Source organism: Talpa occidentalis, unplaced genomic scaffold, assembly GCF_014898055.3.
Source record: "Talpa occidentalis isolate TD23 unplaced genomic scaffold, MPIMG_talOcc4v2.1 talOcc4.11, whole genome shotgun sequence".
NCBI classification, from domain to species: Eukaryota; Metazoa; Chordata; class Mammalia; order Eulipotyphla; family Talpidae; genus Talpa; species Talpa occidentalis.
The window spans coordinates 2237079-2249748 of NW_023601104.1; the positions used below are offsets into that span (position 1 = coordinate 2237079).

A 12670-nucleotide genomic window follows, 5' to 3' on the forward strand; every position below is an offset into this window, starting at 1 on the left:
GGCGGGCTCGCTTCAGTGCTCGGCGGCCGCGCGCGGGGCCGCCGCGGGAGTTGCCGTGGAGTCCACCGGCCGTGGCCCGGCGCGGCAGCCGGTGCTTTCAGAGGCCGCCTCGGTCCTCCTACCAGCTCCGCCGCCGAAGTTTGTTCAGCTTTATTTTTTTTTGTAAAACGTTACAAAAATGATGGCACGCGCTTCCCCTCGTGTCCTGGAGCGCTGGCGCGCGCTCGTCCGTCGGGCTCCCGGGCCGCCCGGCTCCGCGCGGCGGGCGGGGAGGGCCGCGCTGTGCGGACGGCGGGGCGCGGGCGGGGAGGTCAGACTCTGAACCCGGGTCGGGAGTCCACGCTCTCCAGGCTGCCCGCGACCTAAAGCCGGGAAGCAGCAGCGATCGTGTGTTTAACTGTGGTGAGATGCGTCTCTGTGCACAACACAGGGTACTTCAGCCTTCTCGGGTTTGCCGTCCAGCACCGTTCATTCCATGCGCGTTGCCGCGCCGCTCTCACCAGCTGCCCTTCTCCACAACTTCTTCATCTCCCCAGACGGAAACGCTGTACCCCTTGAGCAAGAACTGCTCCCTGAGCCTTCCCCCGGCAACCACCATGTCACTTTCTCGGAATTTGGGATCAAACAGAATTTATCCTTTGTGTCTGGCTTATTTCACTTAGAATAATGTCTGCAAGGTTCATCCCTCTTGCAGCATGTATCAGAATTAACGTATTATTTAAGACTAATCTGTTACTTATGGCATTTTATTTACCTGTCAGTGGATATTTAGGTTGTTTCCACCTTTGGCCATGATGAATATTGTTGCTATGAACGTGGGTGTACAAATATCCCTTCAAGTAGATATTTGCTTAGAATTTTTGGTTTTATACCCAGAGTCGAATTGCTGGATCAGATGGTAATTTTTTATGGAACCAACAATGTGTTTCTGAAAACAGGTTTAAAGGAATAGATTGGCACTTGGATTCTACAGGTTAATTGAGTCAGCACCCATTTACTAACCACCACCTTAAATTTCTCAGGCTGACACGGAATTCTTTGTCCCAAAGAGTTTACTGTCTTGGAAGGAGAGGCCAATACACATGATTTCACTCCAGTGCCGCATAGATTGAATGCTGAAAGAGTTCAGGTACACAGAGCCCTAAGGATTCAGGGGAGGGAGAGCCCACCTCAGGTGTGAGGAGCACCAGATGAAATAGGAGGGAGCGAAGGAATCATTGTTCGTTGAGTGAGACCCCCTCCCCCCAAGAATGCTGAGGAATGTTAGAGGGAATAGCATTAGTGATTGGCATGTGAATTGCAGTCTCTCCTGGAGAATTTGAATCCTGTTCTCTTCAGTTTGCAGACTTGATTTCCTTCCGCTTTGGAAAGTATTTAAGAATCGCAGTGTTGAAATGATGGGCTTGTATGTGTTACTGGTTACCTGTCAGTCTCAAGGTACATTGTGAATAGGGTCCGCTCTTATTTCCTGATACCTCTTATCCATCACATGCCTTCCTGTTTCAGCTTGTGAGGGTAGAAGTAATAGCAGTATTTTTATTTTTCACCTTTTCTTTGTTACAGTTTAAACAGTTCTGTCAATTTGTTTTTGTTGAGGCTAATGTCAACGAATGAAACCCATCCTGCAGCTTGCTGGGATAGTCTTTGAATCAGGGTTCTGCCATTACATTCTCTCCAAGTTATTTCAAGCAATTCTGTTTTCCTAATAGGCATTTTTCTTTTCAGATATGAGTTCGAATTGTCTTTTTACAATTATCTAACAGTATTTTAACAACACATTTAAAAAGAACCTTGACTTCCTTTAGTTATGAACTTTTTGGGTGGGGGTGTGGTCTTTTTTAAAAAGACACACCCAACTGCGATTTGTCAGTTACAACCAAATACATAAAAGGTTTTGTTCTCATACATTTATTGTAGGACAGCTACCTAATATTTGCTTTCCTGAGGAGTTGCTACACCAGTGACTCACAGTACATCTAGATTGGGACTTAACTTACTTGTTTCTTTTTTTTTTTTTTTTTAGGGTTTATTTATTTATACATAGAAGAACTGGGGTGCAGGTCAGAAGTGTGTGTGTGTGTATGTGTGTGTGTGTAGTGTGAGTGGATTTACCAGAGACAGAGTGGGGAGCAGAACAGGCAGCTGTACTGAAATACGCTGCTGAGGGAGCAGTGGGCGTGACAGAAGAGGTCTGCTGCACCATGTGGGTCAGCTCCCTGGCTGGGGATCAAACTTGTGCTGCAGTGGCTGCTTCAGTGCTGAGACTTAACCCATTGGGCCACCAGGGAGGCCCCCTTAACTTTCTTGATAGCTTCAGTGCCAGATACTGGTACACTGTAGGTGATAATTTATAGGCTGAACCCTAATGGCATTTTAAAGTTTGTTAGCTAGAGACTAGCTCTGTTTAGTTGCAGTTGGCTTTGAAGTTAGTCATTTATTGGTGGCAGTTTCTAACTGATACCTCTTTTTTGCTCCTCCATTCTTTTGTCCTGTTTCTTTTGCTTTTGCATTCCTATCCCCTTTCTGTCTTGTGTGTCTGCATGTTATTTGTATTTACCAGAATCTTCATGGTGGATGCTTCCTCGGTCCTGCAGGTATCCTTCAGGGCTAGACTTGCTGCCTTACAGGCTGTTGCAGGATAGGCAAGTCTTCAGTCCCTATCTGCAGCCGTGAAATGCAAGAGCTTTTATTCTTTTTTTTGGTAAGTGTAGTTCCACAACTAATTTGTTGGGCAGCCCCACTTGGTGGAGAAATGTGAATTGAATGTGCTTGGTTACAGAGAGCTACCCTATATACCTTTCCAAAATCTAAATACTGCTGCTAACTTAAATGTCTCTTAACTGGGGATCCCTCTCCTGTGCTCTAGACTATCATTTCTAGTGGCCCACTTTAACTTTACTCTTGCAGAGCTCATGGTCATCCTCAGCGTCTCTATTTGTCTTTTTTCACATATGGTCTGTCAGCAAATCCCATTTGTTGTGTATCCAAAATGTGATCCGGAATTTGACCTCTTAGGGCCCCCTTTTCCCTGAAAACAGTCCACGCCACTAACATCTCTCTAGCTTGGATTATTTCAACAGCCCCAAATTATTTTCTTTGCTCCTCTTCAGTCATTTTTTTTCTTGGTTGCATAAATTAATTCATTTATTACAGCCTAGCAGTATTTTACAGGGTGGTGCATCTACTGGTCTTTCCGCTCCTTCCATCTTCTTTTTTTTTTTTTTGAGATTTATTTATTTTATACAAGAGCTGGGGTACAGGCCAGAGGTGTGGGGGGTGAGAGGAGTCACCAGGGACAGAGCTGGGAGCAGAACAAGACAGACAGACCGAAAACACTGCTGAGGGGAGCAGCTGGCAAGACAGGAGAGGTCTGCCTCGCCATGTGGGTATCTCCTTGGCTGGCCGGGAATCAAACCCGGGCTGCAGAGGCCGCGGACAGCTTCGCAGCGCTGCACTCAACCCCCAGCGCCATCAGGGTGGCCCTCCTTCTGTCTTCTAATGGTGTGACTGCAGCAGTGATGCTGTTAGGTACAGGTACCACCAGCTACCATTTTCATGCAGGGACCACAGTGCCAGATCGTCATAGCTCATCTCTTTGTCTCGGTTTTGCCTCAGGAAAAGAAAGTGTACTTGGTGTGTTGGTAGATTTCATTTTACTTCACCATCTTCCTGAGGGAGGCATCATAACTGGTCCTGTATTTACCAACAGTTTAATCTTGGTGCATTTGGCCATGTTGCCACAAACCAGGTCATTGTCCAGAAAAGGACACCAATCATTTGTTATGTAGCAAACCCAAGTGATTCTTTTAAAACTTAAGTCAGACCATGTCACTTCTGCTTATATCTTTCTAACCCAGTCATTGGCTTCCCATTTCAGTGGCAGTATGAGGTCTGAATCGTTTTATGATTAGAACAAACATGATTTGCTTCTCACCTACTATCCCTATTCCATACCCTCTCTGACTTCATTGCCTACTAGTCTCTCTTCCCCCTCTTCTACTCCAGCTACACCAACCTTTTTCTGTTCTTAGAAAACACCAAGCTTATAATGGGCCTCAGGATTTTTGCATTTGCTGTGTCCTCTGCCCATAATCTTCCCCCATTGGTTTCCACAGGGCTAATTTTTTCCCTTTCTCACAATTACCTTTTCCTTGAGGTAGTCTTTGGTTGCTCTTATCTAAATTTCAAAAACCCTTCTTTGCGCTTTCTTTTTAGCCCTCATCACTGGCTAATATTCTGAGCATTTTGCTTATTCTCTATTTCTCCCACTATGGTGTAAATTTCATGAGGGGAGAGACTTTGTTTTTGTTTTTGGTTTTTGGTTTTTTTTTGCTATATAGTCCCAGCTTCTAGGACAATGCCTGGCATATATAGTATGTGCTCAGTAAATATTAAGAGGATACATGCATGCATGAATAAATGATTTGGTTTCTACCACAGACAAGACAATGTGGTAAGCATACTGGAGGATACAAAGGTGGTAAAATCATATGTGCCCATGTCTGTTGGGGGGGGGGCAGAAATAAAACTAATAGGATAAGGCAGTGTGATGTAATTGACAGTACTGACTTGTCCCCTTGAGAACCATCTCAATTCCTTCTTTGTAGTGCTTTCTTTATAGCTGTAGCTAGCATATTTCCAGTTACACTTAGTTTAGTCTCAGTTAATTTATGGAAATCTTGTCATCTTTACTAAATTCCATGAGACTAGGAAGACACTATCATTTCCTTCTCTACCTACTCCCCTATTATTACTACTTGTTTTTTAACTTTCTCACTTTGAAATTATTTTATTTTTTTACTAAAGATTTATTTACTTATGCATATAAGAACTGGGGTATAGGTCAGAGGTGGGGAGATGAGAGGATTCACCAGAGAGAGTAGGGAGCAGAACAGGCAGACTGACTGAAATACACTGCTGTGGGGAGCAACAGGTGAGTCAGGAGAGGTCTGCTGCGCCATTTGGGTAGCTCCCTGGCCTGCACATAGCTTCCTAGGTTGCGTCTTAACCCTTTGTGCCACCAGGGAGGCCCCTTGAAATAATTTTATTTATTTTTTTTTAGATTTATTTATACAAGAATCGGGGTATGGGCCAGATGCGCAGGAGGGTGAGAGGATTCACCAGAGACAGAGCAGGGAACAGAACAGGCAGACTGACGAAATACACTGCTGAAGGGAGCAGCGGGCGTGACAGGAGAGGTCTGCTATGCCATGTGGGACCCTCGCCAGCCAGCCAGGATCGAACCGGTGCTGCAGAGGCTGCGGACAGCTTCACAGGCGCTCAACTGCCTGTGCCACCAGGGGAGGCCCTGAAATAATTTTAGATGTTAAAAAAGTTGCAGAAATAATACAAAGAATTGTCACAGAACTTTCACCCCAATACTCCAAGTGCACCTTATAAAACCATAGTGGCAAGGAGTTGAGTCTCAGCATTATGAAGCTATCAGCAGCCACTGCAGCACGAGTTTGATCCCCAGCCAGGGAGGTGACCCACATGGTGCAGCAGACCTCTCCTGTCTTGCCTGCTGCTCCCCTCAGCCGTGTATTTCAGAAGATCTGCCAGTTCTGCTCCCCACTCTGTCTCTGGCGAATCCTCTTACCCCCCCCCCCCCGTACCTCTGGCCTGTACCCCAGCTCTCGTATGCATAAATGAATAAATCTTTTTTTAAAAAAGAAAGAAAATATTGATACAATTCTTAACACGTTTTAAATTGAACTCAGTAGTTTCCTGTTCATTTTCTACTTAAAACAATAGGAAGTGTGTAGGTAGCATTAATGTCAGTTGGACTCAATTTTCATTTTTTAGTTTATTTCTGAGCAGTACTAATTATTGAAGATTTCTATTTCATGACTTATTCCTTATTACAAGTCTTCAAAAGAACAAAGAAAAATTTGCTTAATATTTGTAATGGGATAAATTCAATTTAGCAATTTCCATTTATACATCTGAACTATACTATGGGATCTTGATTGTAGTTTCCCTATATTTTGAAGCATTTAGGTATTTCATCATTCTAGGAATTATTTCATCATCAATCATCAGTTATTTCCAACTGTGCTAAAAAAGACTAATGGGAAAATGGAAGAATGATGGAATTGCCTAGGATGATATTAGTAGTGAAGTAAACTATCATATTACACTTTAGGTTTTTTCCTACATTTTTTTTGAATCTACTTTTTTAATTTTTTATTTTTTAAACATTTATTTATGCATACAAGAACTGGGGTACAGGCCAGAGGTGCGGGGAGTGAGAGGATTCACCAGAGACAGAGAGAGGAACAGAACAGGGAGACTGAAATACACTGCTGAGGGAAGCAGCGGGCAAGTCAGGAGAGGTCTGCTGCGCCATGTGGGTTAGCTCGCTGGCTGGGGATGGAACTGGTGTTGCAGTGGCTGTGGATAGCTTGATAATGCTGCTTAGCCCCTTGCGCTACCAGGGAGGCCCTTTTTCCTACATTTTTTCCCCCTCTTTCTAGAAAGTATTACTATAAAAGAGGTTGGGAGATACCATCTTAAAAGACTATTTAAGATGTTAACATTTGCGTAATCTGTATATAGGGTACAGGACAATAGTTTATGTTTACAGCTTTTTGAAGCTTTCATTGAACATAACTGATAATCCATAATTTAACATTTTCCCCATATAACGGCAAGGGAGAACTACCAGAGGACTACATTTCACAGGTTAGAGAACTGGTAGATGAATGCAGTGCAATGCATAGCAGCACTTTAGACTGTAATGATGCTGATAGAATTGACTGTATAAGCCCAGTTGCAGACTGAGTGTTCAGATGACAGTATCCTAGGTGAATTTTATAAAGCTGAATAATTTGAGTATATAATATATTTTTTGGGGGGGGGGAGAAAAAAGAAATACAAGACCCTGATCCATGTCATTGAAGTCTTTCCCCAGGAAGGACTTCAGAATCCAGCGTTTTTGACAAGAATCAAAATCATCCCAATTTACTAAAGAATGTACAATAGTAGTATTCTTGTACCTTTTAGAGTGTTTGTATACTACACCTGACTAAGCTTATAAGCAGACAGATGCTGAAGGCAGAAGCGTGTACAGAAGTCATTGGAAGGAAACATTTTATAGAACTGAAGGTAAATTTTGGATTGAATGGTGGTTATTATTAGTCTAAAACCAGAATGCTTGCAGTTAGGGGCAAAGAAGATGATCGTCCTCTCCACCAAAAATCAAAACTAAGTGTTGAAAATTTTGTGTTTGATGATACAAGGGGGGGAAAAACTCAAGTGTGAAGAATGGCTAGAACTTTTTTTCTTTCATTTTTTTTTAAAGATTTATTTTATTTTGCATAGAAGAACTGGGGTGCAGGCCAGAGTTGCAGGGGGTGAGAGGATTCACCAGAGATGGAGTGGGGAGCAGAACAGGTGGATCTACCAAAATACACTGCTGCGGGGAATAGTGGGCAAAACAGGAGAGGTCTGCTGTGCCATGTGGGTCAGCTACCTGGCTGGAGATGGAACTCGGGCAGTAGCGGTGATAGCACTGAGACTTTAATCCTTACACCACCAGGGAGGCCCCTACAGCTTTTTTAAAGATGAGCCTGAAATCTGGAATCAGTGGTACAGAATGACTGTGTTCCAAGTTCACCGTGATGGCTCATGACTAATCATTTGCCTTTTAAAGGATATCACCTATCTTGGGGATTTATGTTTTCAAACAAAGGAAAATATGAAATAAAAGTTTGGATTGCTCTGTTTAAGTTTTTACTAAAATTTCTAATAGAGTGTTTTTTCACCCAAATATTAAATAAGTTTTTCTAGCATGTTGAAGGTTATCATAGTGTAGTGATAACTTCTGTACAACCAAGGTGGTGGTCCTGACCCACCTTGGTAACAATTGCTGAATCACTGCATGACATAATTTCACCAGAGCTCACAAAAGATAGGTGACAATAGGGTTATCATTGCATCAGATAGCGGTTTCTCAGCCTTGGCACAGTTAATAATTTGGTCCAAATGATTGCTTCTTGTGGGGGACCATCGTGTGTATTATAGGACGTTTGGCACCATCATTGCCTCTATCCATAAAGTGTCAGTAGTGCCCCTCTACCCAAATTGTGACAAACCAGAATGCCTACCATCATTGCCAAAAGTATTGAGGGGGGGCTCCCATGGGAAGGGATAGGGTGCACAATCTCCCCTAGTTGAGGACCACTTCATTAGATGAATGTAAAACAGTTCAGGAGAGGCTTGGCTGTTAGAGCTTGTGGTATTTAGAGGGGAGAATGTGTTACTAAATTTTGTTGAGCTCTATTTCTTAGTAATAAGGGAAATCAAACAGATTGCCCTTTTCATTTATCCTAGAATAGTTTTCATTCTCTAGAAGATTTAAATCCAGAAGTGGATTTTTGTACAGCTTTTGAAGTAGAGTTGATGGGCAGTTATACCAGGTTGAAGTAATTATACTCAATGCTTTCATAAAAACTTCCTTGCTTTTGAAGAGAAACTTCCCTTTTTTAAAAAAGATTTATTTATGCATTCAAGAACTGGGGTGCAGGCCAGAGGTGTGGGGGGGGGTGAGAGGATTCACCAGAGACAGTGGGGAGCAGAACAGGCAGACTGACTGAAATACACTGCTGAGGGGAGCAGCGGGTGAGTCAGGAGAGGTCTGCTGAGCCATGTGGGTAACTCCCTGGCTGGGGATCAAACTCATGCTGAAGTGGCTGCTGATAGCTTCATAGGTTGTGTCTTAACCCCTTGTGCCACCAGGGAGGCCCGAAACTTTCCATTTTTTAGGGTGTTCACTGAAGTAAATGGACCAGCACACAGTGTAACATGCTGACCACCCGTAAGATAGAATAATTTCAGAAAATTTAAAAAAAAATTATATAAATAGAGGAATTGAAGAGTTGATGTTATTTATGACTATAGCAATAGAAAGTTAAGACACTAAAGATCAGCCATAAGTTAAGTGCTTTTTAAATAGAAAGTATCGAGTATTTACTTAGCCTCAGTCTGGCAGTTTGTTGCATACATACTGTTTGGTATTTTGAGTTTGTGTTGACTGAAATAATTCTCTTGTATCCATTTAAGCCAATTTGTGGAATTTAAGTGAGAAGAAAAGATTCTCTGAAGATGGATTTTCCATTTGGATTTTTGTTTTCACGAAGTGTCTGGAATTCTAGGGTGCCAACACTAGTTTGTGATTAAAGATGTTTTAGATTGTGGAACTAGGAAATTGGTTTTTATTTTTCTTGTTCTGTAGGGGGCGGGGCGGGGGGGGCAATTAGCCTTTGCTTTTGCCCTTCTGGCATTTGTCAGAAATGTGTAACTTTTGCTCCCGGGTTGTTTCACCCTGCTCTAGAGGACTGCCCTACAGTATTGGCGTAGTCCTGTTCTGCTTGCTTTATTTGGGAATTAGATTCCTTGGCATGATTTGCATCTATTTCCCACTTTTTTTTTTTTTTTTTTAAGATTTATTTATTTATTTATTTATTTATACAAGCACTGGGTACAGTCAGAAGTGCAGGAGGGTGAGAGAATTCACCAGAGCCAGAGCGGGGAGCAGAGCAGGCAGAAGGACCGAAGGACACTGCTGAGGGGAGCAGCGGGCGGCAGGAGAGGTCTGCGCGCCATGTGGGACCCTCACCCAGCCGCCGGGGATCGAGCCAGCGCCGCAGAGGCTGCGGGCAGCTTCGCAACCCAGCGCTCAACCGCTGCGCCATCGGGGAGGCCCTATTTCCCACTTTTTATTAAAACACATGGCCTGGTGATTTAAGTGTTCTGCCGTTGTTTATTCACATTAATCTTCCTAATTTTTGTCCCTAGAGTGCTTTTTTTTTCTTTTTATAATTCTGTCTTCATAGACAAAAGTGCTGATAACAATGTGAAAAAAAAAAACCTCAAAAGAAAAGATAAGCTAGAACTTGACTAAAATCAGATACATTTGCACACCACAGTGGCAGAGAAAGTCATGTCAGTTTTGAGCATAGCTTTCGTCTCACTCTTGTGGCTCCATCATTTGTGGCTCCATACTTTGCAGTCAGGAATGATACTGTACCTCTCTGTGAGCAGATTATAGTCTCTTCAGTATTTCTGCTCCAGGTTTCTCATGTATTTTGAGAGTCTAGCCTTTGCTCCTTTCGCCAGCAGGTGACTGTGCCCAAATCACTTACGTTCTTTGGAGTATGAAGTTTGCTGCAAAATGGGGATTCTGGATCTGCACTTCTGGCATGATTGTTGTGAGGTGCACATCAACTGGTGGTAGTCATGCATGGGAACACTTGGTCGTTTGTGGTGCAGAAAATCTTGTCTGTCCTATTCAGCGCAGGAGGCCCAACACTGAGCACAAGGGCGCGGCATTGGTAGACACTCTGGGGTTATTTGTGGGATAAATGAATCTGCAAAGATTGTCAGTAGCTGTTTGCCCCAATTTTCAATATACAAATGTTTCCCTTCTCTGCAGTCTCTCCTAATGTAAAGTCTCTCCTAATGTGAAGTCTCTCCTCTGTTCCTTCCCAATTTTATATAACTTACTTGAACCACTAAGCTTTTTCTCTCAAGATTTTAAGATTATCAAATACATAGTAAAGTTAATAGAATTTTATGGAGGGCACCCATAAAATAGTGTAAAAAAATAATGTATACTATTTAAACATAAAAAATAGTGTATACTATTTAAACTGAACCATTGCCATGTTTACAATACTGCTTTATCATGTATCCATCATCTCTCCATCTATTAATTCACACTAATTTCTTGATATCTCCAAAGGAAATTGCAGACATCAGTACACTTTCACCTAAATACTTGACCATGCATATTATTTAGAGTTCAGTATTTATAGTTTTTTCTTTGAATCATGCAAAATTACATACAATGAAATGTACAAATCTTAAGAGTATTCTGTGTGTTCGTTGCGATCACACTATATTCTATAGCTTGCTCATTTCATTTAAGTTTGTCTTGGAGCTCTTACCTTGCACTTGTGGATGAACCCTCATCTTCCTAACTCCTGACACAGTTTTCCATAATTTGGACAGATAAATCAAGTTTATTTAGCTACTGACAGACTATCAGATTGTCCATACTTTGCTGCAATAAATATACTTCACAGACATGTAAAATGGAGATAACCTCACTAGTAAGAAAAGAAATATAAAATATTTACCCCAAAGCAACTGACAAAAATTAAGAAAATGATGATACTCAGTGAGTAATATACAGAGAAACACTACTGGTGGTAGTTTTGGTAGGCAATTTGCAGACATCTATTAAATTTTAAATTTTCAGTGTGCATACCCTTTAACCTAGCAATTCCACGTTTAAATCTCCATCTTACCATTTAGGAGATGGATTATTATAAGGAGTAAAGTATGGTTCAAAGAAAGTGCAGATCCTGGGTTGCTTCTTCAGTGTCATAGACATGGCCTGAAAGGTAAACTCTGTCGAGGCGGATAATGTTAAATCCTTTATAAAGTCAATCATTTTATGAAAGAAATATTTTAATGGTAAAAATACAGGACATGATCCTAGAATAAAGCACAGTGCTTTGATACTTAGCCTATGAAAAACATACTACAAACATTTTTATTAGTTCCCATTTTTCTACACACTGTTCCATAGACTAGCATTTGGGGTTCTCTAAGGTAGACTAATGGTCTAATCACCCCCTTTTGCAGATAAAGAAACAGTTATTATACAGCTTCAGGTTGGAATTTGGACTAGAATCCAGGTCTTTACAGGTTCTTGTCTTTTTCCCATACATAGTTCTGTGGTGTGTGCTTCTGATCTAAATTTGATTTATATTTATGAAATACTGACTTGGCTTTTGGTTAGTGATTAGTCTCAGGTGAGTTTGGGCATTTAGGTTTCAAATCAACAGAAATGAAGACCAAACCATAGTCTAGGTTGTAGGCATACATAGAAGTAAGCTGCCAAAAAAGGCCTTTAAAAATTTTCAGTTCATCTGTTTACTAGACACATTTCCTTACCCCATTATAGGTCAGGGTTGAGTATTTATAGTAATTGACTGTTGGTTAGTAAGTCTCAAATAGCATGTATCAATCTATGTTTCCAGTCTCTTACTGTGTCTGAAAAGTTTTGAAATATTAAGCTAAATATGCTGCTTCATACTAGAAAAGCCTAGGAAAACCTAACCAGTTAAGACATTTTAAATTCTTTCCCCTCAGCATCTACAAGCAGTTTATTTTCAACTCTGGTTAACTGGGTTGCTCAACATATTATCACACTTAAATTTGGGAGAATTCTTGGATCTAAACTTTTTTTTTAAAGATTTATTTTATTTATGCGTAGAAGAACTGGAGTGTAGGCCAGATGTGTGGTGGGGGCGGCGGGGGGAGATTCACCAGAGATGGAGTGGGGAGCAGAACAGGTATATCTACTGAAATACTCTGCTGAGGGGAGCAGGGGGCAAGACAGGAGAGGTCTGCTGCTCCATGTGGGTCAGCTCCCTGGTCAGGGATTGAACTCATGCTGCAGTGGCTGGCGATAGCTTGATAGCACTGAGACTTTATTGTTTTTTTTTTAAAGATTTATTTATTTATGCATACAAGAACTGGGGTAACGGCCAGAGGTGTAGGAGGTGAGAGGATTCACCAGAGACAGAGTGGGGAACAGAATAGGTGGACTGACTGAAGTACGCTGCTGAGGGGAGCAGCGGGCAAGTCAGGAGAGGTC

At 41.9% G+C, this 12670-nt stretch overlaps 1 protein-coding gene across 5 annotated transcripts in view; it reads left to right on the forward strand.

The window, feature by feature from the left end:
- SIN3A (SIN3 transcription regulator family member A) overlaps positions 1 to 12670 on the forward strand; it is a 58481-nt gene that overhangs the window by 4318 nt on the left and 41493 nt on the right. Inside the window, exon 1 of one of the 5 annotated variants that reach the window (XM_037502070.2) lies at positions 343 to 1129. The exons of 3 other annotated variants lie outside the window; for them this stretch is intronic. The gene's annotated coding sequence lies outside the window, so the exon portion shown is untranslated. Of the gene's footprint in view, positions 1 to 342; positions 1130 to 6992; positions 7108 to 12670 lie in introns of those variants that run through there. One more of the 5 variants, XM_054700059.1, reaches the window with a different exon arrangement.